Here is a 10,157-nt window from a genome sequence, read left to right as displayed (position 1 = left end):
TCCTTAAATGCATGCATTGATTTCTTAAATTGTTATTGCACGTCTGTAAGCGCGTGTAACAGGAATATCTGCGCATATACACGCACCATTACACTCGTTGACAGACGCGCCACGTAAGTATAGAAAAATTTAAAAAAAGTTGTGGATTTCTTTTTAAACCTGTGCTTTCCTGCATTTTTTGCACGTTTTCTGCAGTTCGAGCTCGACATCACTACTCCTGTCTATCTATCACTTCATGAAGACAATGAGGCAAGGAAATAAGAGTAAAAAGAGGACAGGAGGAAAGAAGAGCCAAAGAGTAAAGAACAAGAGCCAAATAGCAAGGAAGAGAACAAGATTGAAGCAACTTACCAAGGGAAGGGAGAAGGAGGACAAGGAGCTTGCAACCTAGCCGCCACCACCCGTTGGAACAAGCAAAGAAGGTGAGTTCTTCTTCTCTCTCTCAATCTTGTTTGCTTTCTCTGTTTGTTTGTCTCTCTCTTCACATGATGGATCTTATCATCTATGGAGGTTTTTTAGCTTTGTTTTTTAAGCATGTTTGAGAAGAAATGGTGCGACTGTGCACGTGTGTCAGTGCGTCCAGATGACAGTGTAGACGCAGCTATAGACGCGGAAATAGACGCGCTTCTTTCTTCTTCTCCCTCTCTCAATTCCTCTCTTTCTCCCTCAATGCAACTCATTATCAGGAAAAACAAACAAAAGAAAAGAAGAAATAACAAGAACAAACCAAGAGGAGGAAATGTACTTACTGCAAAGGCCCGAGGATGGATTCCTTGTCTCCTCTTCGCAATGTCCCCTCTTTCTTCTTCGTGCACTTCTCCCTCTTCTTCATGAACGGCGGCGGCGACGGCGGTGAGAAGATCTCCTTCTCTCATTCTCTTCCTCTCCCTCCCAAAGCCACTCTCTCCTTCACTCTCTCTCAAACTCTTTGCAACGAAATGTCGCACTCAAGTTTTCACTACTTTTTTTTCTCAGAGTGGCATCACTATTGGCGTTCTTATTTGTGTTGCAAATGCAACACCAATAACAATGTTGCTAATTTGCATCATAAACGATCCTTGCTATACCCCCATTTCCTTGTAGTGATTGGGTATGAATCTTATCGAAGCGAGCATGTCTGGTGATGGGAAAAATGCAGATATTTTAGCTAACAGGAGGGCTAGAGAGAGAGATACTAAAACTAAAACTTAGAGGATAGTAAGGATTAAAAAGGAAAAACAGATTGCAGACAATCGAGAAACCAGTAAGAAAGCTAGATAACGAAGGAAGATTCAAATGGGGGACTTTACTTGGAGAGTCAATCAAGTTCCTTACAACTCTCTTGAAGATTTAAAAGATAAGAAGGCTGAGGTTACATATGGTCAATTGTTGCAAATGAACTCATCTTTAAGAAGGCAATGGCATGGATTGGTTAGCATCATGAAAGGAAAAACACGAATTGGGCATGTTGGAGTGATGTGAAAGACATTATACCTGTCATGGATGCATGGATACACGGAAGGAATATTGATCAAGTTTATGTTGATGGTGTTGCGCACGTTTTTGTAATCACTGAAGAAGCAATGTTGCAAATTCATCTTAAAATGACAGGGAAGTCACTCTTTAAGGTTCAAATGACAAACAACTCAAAAAGTGAAATGTTTGGGAGTCTCATTTTGGGACTACCATGGAGGATTGGTATGATTTTCATACAAGATTAGTATAGAGGTCAATAATAACGCTATCTAAAGAAGCGAGCTCATAAGAGGGTGATCTTTGACATGAAAACAAGGTTTATTATTCAAAATGGATATGAAAGTGATACTACATGGGTGATGAAAGTAGTGATTCAAAAAATTCTAGCCTTGATGAGGAAGATAGAGAATGGGAAGCTAGCCTACATTCTAGGGATGTTGACCTCTTCAGGTTGTCAATCCAAGGTTCAAAAAGAGAGGAAAAAGTTGAAAATATTCCTGCAGAAAGTACAAACCTCATGTAGAAAAGATGCGATCAACAACGTGAAATGAATGTTGGACTACCCAAGCTTATGAATATGTTGGGAAATGACTTCAGTGATGAAAGAGATAAATATTTAGCATTTTTTAGAAATACCCGAAACTCTTTGCAGCATAATATCACCAATTGAGGGGTATTTATAGCATTGTGCACCATATCAAATTGAAATAAGGGTCAAAAACCTAGGAGACTTGGTACAATAAAGGAAAATGTACTTAAAGTTGAAATTCAGAAGCTGCTTGATGCGAGATTTATCTATCATGTCTCGTATTGTAATGAGGCCAAATAAGAATGGAAAGTGGAGAGTATGTGTTGATTTCAAGCCTCTTAATGTAGCGACTAAGAGGGAGTACTATCCTCTTTCATTTCAGGATGAGATCTTGGATCAAGTGGCTAGTCATGAATTTTACATTGTGTGTGATGGATACTTTGGATATTTCTAGATTAGAATAGCAGAAGAAGAATAAAAGAAAACAATGTTCATTACCCCATGGGGGATGCTTCTTCTATAGAGTAATGCCCTTTGGTCTGATGAATGTATAGACCAAATTTTCAAGATGGGTTAGATGGATATTTGCCTCTTTCATTGGGAAATCTTTACAAGTGTTTGTGGATGAATTTTATATGTACAACGCGAGGGCATTATACTCTCAAAAACTTAATGAATATTTATGTAGACTTGATGTGGATGGTGATCAGCTAAACCCTGATAAATATAAAATAGCAAGAACTAGAGTGATACTCTTAGGTCATGAAGTGTTTGCTAATGGTATTTCACCTTAGCCTAGTAAAGTTGAGGCTTTACTTCTTATGGATTCTCCAAAAACTGTAAAAGAACTGATGAGCTTTATTCAAAAGTTGAGGTATCTATCAAGATCATTCCATATGCTGGCCAAGTATTTATATCCTTTATAGAAAGTAACTCAAAGGGATCCTTTAGTTTGGATGCAAATTGAAGAGGATGCATTAATGCATAATAAAGAAAAGTTAAGCATTTTTCCAATTCTTATGCCTCCAAACTAGGATGAACCTTTGTGCATTAGCATCAGTGTTGGGAAAAATGCAGTGGGAGCCATTTTAATGTAGAAGGGAAAGGGGGTGTCTTATATGAGGCTTGTATTTTATATAAGTAACTCCATTGGAGCAACTAAAAAACCTTGGATGGAAGAAGAATTATTGGTATGGGGGCTAGTATATACAATTAAAAGATGGAAATCATACTTGATTCAAAAACCATTTGTAGTACTTACTAGTACTTACTGGTTTTGCGATCTACTAAAAATGCCAAAAGAGTTATGAAGTGATTGTTGGCTTTGCAAGATTTTGAATTTACATGTTTAAAGGAGGATACTATAAGAGCTAGCTTAGCTAATATTTTGACTTGTGAAGAACCTTTTGAAAGTGCAACTGTTATAAAACTAAAATCAGTTTTGCAAATGCAAATTTATGAGGAGAGGAAGGATAAATATGCTACCTTGTTTTTTTATGGCAATTACAGGAGAGTGTTGAAAAAGGGAGGATTGGGTTTTCTCATTTTTGAGAAGTATTTTCTATAATTCAAGAAAGTAAAGAGATACAAAGTAACAATGAAGCTGAATATGCGAGATTACATACTCTCTTAAAATAGTGTATTAAGCTGGGATATAGGAAGATATTTACAAAAGAAGATGCTATGTTGGTGGTTAGACAAGTTCAAAATGATTGGAAAGCCAATAAAGATATTTTGAAGGATTGGCTATTTAAGATAAAAGGCCACATGAGGTAGTTTGCAAAAATTTAAAATTTGAGATTCTTGTTTGGTTATCTTCTTGTCCTGAGGAAGCATGGGAAGCATGTGGTGGTCATTTTGGTTTTGATCTTACTAAAAGAAAAATTCTAGTAGCAGGACTTACTTGGCCTAGTCTAAGTGCTAATAATGCTCATTTGTGTAAAACTTGTCATGCTTGCCAGTTATATGCAAAAAGGGTAGTAATTCTAGAACCTACTAAATCCATTGTTGCTTATGCACAGTTTGAGAAGTGGGGTTTGGATTTTATTGGACCTTTGCGTGGTACAAAAACAAGAAAGTCACATCCTTACTGCTGTTGATTAAGTAATATATCAAATATTTATTTGTTTCTCCTTCTCGTTGCGGCAACGCTTTGTGCTGGAGGGGTAGAGGGGGGATAGAGGAGCCAGCAAGCTCCTCGCTGGAGCTTTCTTGGCTCCACCATCATGCAAAGGGACACGTCAAGGGGGGAGGATTCCCTCCCCTCCCCTATATAAAAGAGTGAGGGCCATAGGTATGAGGAGAGATGGAGGAAGGACGAAGGAAACAAGACTGCGGCCCTGCCTTTAAAATGCTGCCGCCTGACGTCATGTGGAGAGAAGGATAGAGTCGAGCCGCCGCCGCCTGCAGACTACCCCCCCTCCGTCGTCGCCATCTCCAAATTATTGCCGCCGCCAACAGCTTTTTAGAAGCCTTGGAAGTTTCTTAGAAGCTTCCAAGGCCTCCTAAGCCCCCTTTTCTGTTGCTTGGGACTACCCCCCCTCCCCCGAATTCCCTCCTAAGACCCTCCCTTTTTACACTAAACCAAACCCCCTCCCCGATTTTTCTTAGAACCTTTTCACACCCCCCCCCCGGTTTTTGAAACCCTCAAGTCCCCCTTCCTATACCCTTCCCTTACCCTTTCCCCCCCTCCCCGTTCTACCCCTTAGAAATCCTTTCACCCTGCCCCGGTCTTAAGGCCTTAACCCTTCCTAAGGGACCGTTAAACCCCCACACCCCTTGGCCTCATAACCCACAAATCCCTTCCGCGTACTTAAAGTTATAAGTCCCTTCTTGTGAGCCCGTATTTCACCCCCATATTCCTTTTAACACACCCCCCTAAGCCCTTTCTAACCCCCATGTTCCCTTTTCCTTACACACCCTTTTCCCTCTCCTCCCTATTATAAACCTTTCCCTTTCCAAAGAAGCTAATAACCTAAAGGTCTTATTATCCCTTCTCGTGGTCAATCATTTAAACGGCTCCTTGCCTCGAAAGAGAGACGGTGGAAATCCGAAAGAAAGAGTAAAAACTGCCTTCATGTTCGAATTGTGATGCGGCCTAAGAAAGTCCAAGGAGTAGCTGCGGGAGGGTCATCTCCCGGTATCCATGTGGATATCTCACCCCAAAACCAGAATTGTCCTTCTTAGTTTATATCGGTTTTAATTCCATCATGCAAAGATGAATTGCTAGGGATAAGATATATTTTATCCTAGTTATTTACGATGAAGAAGTTTAATTTAACTGAACATGCAAAAAAAAAATGATAATGTATAAAACATAGTTTCCTTCAAATAGCATCATGCATTGAGACGAATTACGAGCAAGATTATCTACCTACTATAGTAGTATATTTCGGTTAAATCTTGAAGGTATAAAAACTGCATCTTGCACCATTAACCCCTATTCTTTTTTTTTGCAACAAATCATCATAGAAGATGAAATTTATGAAAGGGTTCTTACGTTGCTTGAAGTCTAGGAGGTTATCATTGCTAACTGCATATCTTAGCAAGGAAAAGATTGTTATTTGGCATGAATTTCGTTTGCAAGGAAGAAGAAAGATTAATTGAATTTACCTAGCCTCAAAGCATTAAAGTTTAGGACTTAAAAAATCAATTGTCACAAGGATCACAAATCGTGCCGAGGTGATCTCAATATTACCTTCTAAAAGATAACCGAATAAATGTAAACTTAGAAATACCTATGCTGCAAAATATGCCTTGGGAATGATTTAAAGACCAAGAAACATTTATACCTTAAACACTTGACTACCTTCCTTGATTGTAGGGTCAATAAATTTGTAAATGTAAAAGAACTAGGGTTTTTCCTTGAGGTTCTTAAAAAGAGATCCTAGGTCTCACAAACGTCAGGTTACAGAAACTAAAATGGATTGTTTTATCGTATATTACGATGCAGGACTTGCGCAGCAAGTACGAAGTCATATGGTCTTGTGATTGATTCACAAGAAGGAAGGTTAAATATCCCCAACAAGGATGGCAGATCCTTACGCAAGTTATCTTGCAAAAGGATGCATTCTTTGATATCCTTCTAAATAAGGAAGCTTAAAGACCGGAAACTAAAGTACCCAATGAACTTTAGGGTTGACCAAGTTGGGTTAATAGGGTACACCCTAATCCAGAATATAAGGGATCTTGCCAAGTTGCAAGACTCCCTGGAAACGAGTGCTGATGCATTCAAAAGGAAAGAATCATTCCTTAGCAGTTTGCCAACAACAAGATTGGTTAATGGAAATGTTTGTGCTTGCTAGAGATTTTAGAGCACTGTTTGATTTATGAATTACAAGATAAATGAATATCTATACTTCAGGTTGAAGGCCTGAAGGGAGAGGCAGCTTCAGTTACCCCCGACTGCCTGGCTGAGCCTAACCAAGGGGGTTGTTGACCGCACCGGGAACATGGACCAAACCCGCCAGGAGAGGTCTCTCCGTTGAGCTCTACTTGGAGCAGGAGGACACTTGGGTGCCAGGGGGGGCTCTAGCCATAAATCCCTTGCCTTCCGCATCCTGCACAAGAGGCTAACATGACTCAGGATTGGATCTCGAGGCCGACATACTAGTCTACGGGTGGAAGCTTGGAATAGTAATCCCTGTGGATTACTGGATAGCCTTCAGGCAGATTATGGACAAGCCTAGGGGCGGAACTCCTTGTATTTCTAAGATAAATATGATAATATGTTAATAAAGAACTTGTTTGATATTATTTTTCTATGTCACGTGATAAGATTACGTGAAGGAACCAGTGCTTAACGGATTAATTAAAGAAACTGATTGTTACATGTTCCAATTAATGTGTTAGATAATTACATAACTAAAACAAACCGAGGAAAGTGTGGAGGATGGGCCATGGGTTCGTCCTACAGTTGGGTGGTCCGGTTAGCCGGAAACTTTTCTCAAAAATCTTGAAGAATAGCGGGATGATCGTCAAAGGAAACAAATAACGAAAGCGATGACCTAGAGTTATGTCTTAACCGATTTACGCTGTTTTAGGGGAAAGGAATGGGACTATGCCTTATGGCAGAGAGGTTGAGCTTTGCAACCCTCTTGTTTTCCATTCTCCTTGAACCAAGTGCAGGGTGAATCCGCTTCGGACCTGGCGTTTCTGCGTAAAGTAGTTCGCTTGGGTCCGACGCTAGTGTTAGGTAATGACCAATCCGAAAAACCCTAATTCCAGTCGATCCTAAGTGGGAACGGCCAGGATACTTCCGCTACGTGGCAGACGCGGGAAGACCTAGATCGCAAATCACGTAACATTCCATGGGAGTGCCGGGCGGAGCTTTCTAGACATCCTTTCCGATGGACTGCTAAGACGTGTCCTGGATGATACTTGTGGACATGTTATAGTTGGTATCAGAGCCGACAAACAACGGAATTGTTTTTATGAGATCTCAATAAAATGAAGTAAAGAAATTGTTGTTGTCCAAACATTTCCTTAGCTTCAATGTTGTCTTGCAGAAGTACGAAGCATGGAATAAGTTTTTGGTATTTTGGGTCATGTTTATGACTGCAATGCATTCTCCGCTTTATAGACGAAGAATTGGGATGATTAACATCCTGGAGCAGATCTATAATCCATCACCTTTGTACATGGAACGAAGATGGATGGGTGCTTCAGGAATCTATTACATAGCCGCCCACCGGTTTGCTTATCTACAAACCAACCTAAAAAGGATCAAGTGGTTGGAAGACCTGAAAGTCGTGAAGCTATTCGTTTTTGTGGAAGTTCACGTAAATTCGACTTTACATATTCGAGGTCGGAGGGTTGAAATGAAGTCATATGTATATGAGGAAGTAACTCGTGTAATCCCCGCCAACAGGATTAAAGTGTTGAGAAGTATGGATTTCAATAGAAAGGATATCCTGAACTTGCAATGACTTATCGATTCCTAAAGATCCATGACCCAAAACCCTACTATTACACAGTTCCTGTAGATAAATGCAATACAACGTTATTCTCCCCAAACTAAATGTAACAATTGGCTTATCATCACAGGAAACGTTGTATTTGAAAGGGCTATGCCCATGTAAATACAAATAAAGACTTATTTTTATCAATGTCTAGCTCTACATAAGAGTTGATAAAAAGTTAAGTAGCTACATTGTTTACAAGATAGCTGAATTAAATATGTAATATAAGCTAACATCAATTATCATATAATAACGTTAAGAAAACCTTTATTCAGGCACAACCCCAGGTAGAAGTTCCTAATTCGCCTCCATCAAGTACTGCTGTGATCCAGGAGAAGAAGTTCCTTCTCAAGCAGATTAAGCCACCTGAGTTTGATGGGAGAGGCAGATTCATCCAGGCTGATGCTGAAATTTGGATTGAATCCATGGAGGATTACTTCAAAGCAGCCGGTACTGCACCCACCAATCAGGCTATGCTCGCTAAGTTAAAGCTCACCGGCGAAGCCAGACTTTGGTGGAAGCAATGGTGCAGGGATCAAGTGATCGCAGAGGGATCCGTTACATGGGAGAAGCTGAAGAAAGCCGTGCAAGGAAGATACTTACCACCTGCATATCGCACGCAGAAAATGAATGAGTTCTACGAGCTAAAACAACTAGGACTCACTCTTGACGCATACTACTCCAAATTCGTTTCACTTTTAAAGTATGCGCCACAGATGGACATGATACAGCAGGTGTCCAAATTTTGTGCAGGTTTAAATCCACCAATAAATACCCGTCTCAAATCTATGCGTCCATCAAATCTTCAGGATGCAATCATTCGAGCGGTGCCTATAATTCAAGAGGTGTAAGCTAGACCAAGGGGTAACAAAACTTGGTCTTATAATGACCCGAACAGAGGAGCATTCAGACCTCAAATGAAGAGAGTTCAAGGTCATAATCAAGGACAAAGAAAGAAAGCTAGGACGAATAACGTCAACAACTTTGTTCCTACTTAAAGTAATGGCTGAAACCTCCGTTGTTTCCATTGCAATGAACCTGGTCACTTCAAGAGGCAATGTCCCAAGCTCAACAGAGGACATCGCCAAGTGCCTTTCCAAGGAGCAGGCCATGGTCAAGGAGCCACTACCCGAGGAAGAGGAAGACCACCTGCATTGCCAATAGGCAAATGTGCGAAGAAGGGGAAGAAGAAGATCCGACCATGGAAGCAGAATTCGAAAGAGCGACAATCCACGCTGCTTTACACAAGAAAGGGCCGAATCGCCAATTCTCGGTGATTCAGACACCATCGGACTATCAAGGTAAAGGTTTCAAAACCTTGATTGATTGTGGTAGTACACATTCCTTTATCTCACTAGCATGTGCAAAAAGTTTAGGAATAGCCACAGTAGAAGCACCTACCCTGCTTGTGGAATTGGCCAATGGTCGTGAGGTAACTTGTAATAGGCAAACTTCTAAGGTGGAATTCTTTCTGGAGGGAAAGAAGACTTCAGTTAAATTCAGAGTCATGAATTTAGGTATCCATGAGTGTCTACTCGGAATGGATTGGCTTAAGCCCAACGACACCCACATTCACTGTGGAAAGGGTCAAGTTTCCTTTCGAAACTCTGAAAGGGAATTAGTCACAACTCAAGGTGAGGCTGGAGTGCCAAGAATCCAATTGGCCAAAGTATCTCAGATCATAAAAGGAGTTAGAAAAGGATTACCCGTTTACTTGATCAAACTCAACAAGTTAGATCAAAAGCAAGAGTCTAATGAACGACCTTCTTGGTTAAAGGAATACGCGGACGTATTCCCAGAAGAGTTTACCGAACTTCCGCCTCAAAGAGAAGTGGATCATGAGATTAGGTTAGTAACTGGAGCTGTGCCAATTGCCAAGAGACCTTATAGAATGTCCATATCAGAAGCAATTGAGCTGAAGGAACAACTCAAGCAACTATTAGATCAGGGCTACATCCGGCCTAGCAATTCACCGTGGGGAGCTCCAGTACTATTTCAGAAAAAGAAAGATGGGACACTTCGACTATGTATTGATTACAGAGGGTTGAATCAATCAACAATCAAGAACAAGTATCATATTCCTAGAATAGATGAGCTTCTTGATCGTCTTCAGGGTGCAAAGATCTTCTCCAAGATTGATCTCAGGTCAGGTTACTATCAGATAAGGATCAAGGAAGAAGATATCCCAAAGATGGCCTTCAATACAAGATATG

The sequence above is a fragment of the Lygodium microphyllum genome, chromosome 30 (assembly GCF_053477565.2).
Source record: "Lygodium microphyllum isolate KBCC chromosome 30, Lygodium_microphyllum_v1.1.10, whole genome shotgun sequence".
Taxonomy (NCBI): Eukaryota; Viridiplantae; Streptophyta; class Polypodiopsida; order Schizaeales; family Lygodiaceae; genus Lygodium; species Lygodium microphyllum.
The sequence above is the reverse complement of the archived record's forward strand: the minus strand, read 5'-3'. Positions refer to the sequence as shown.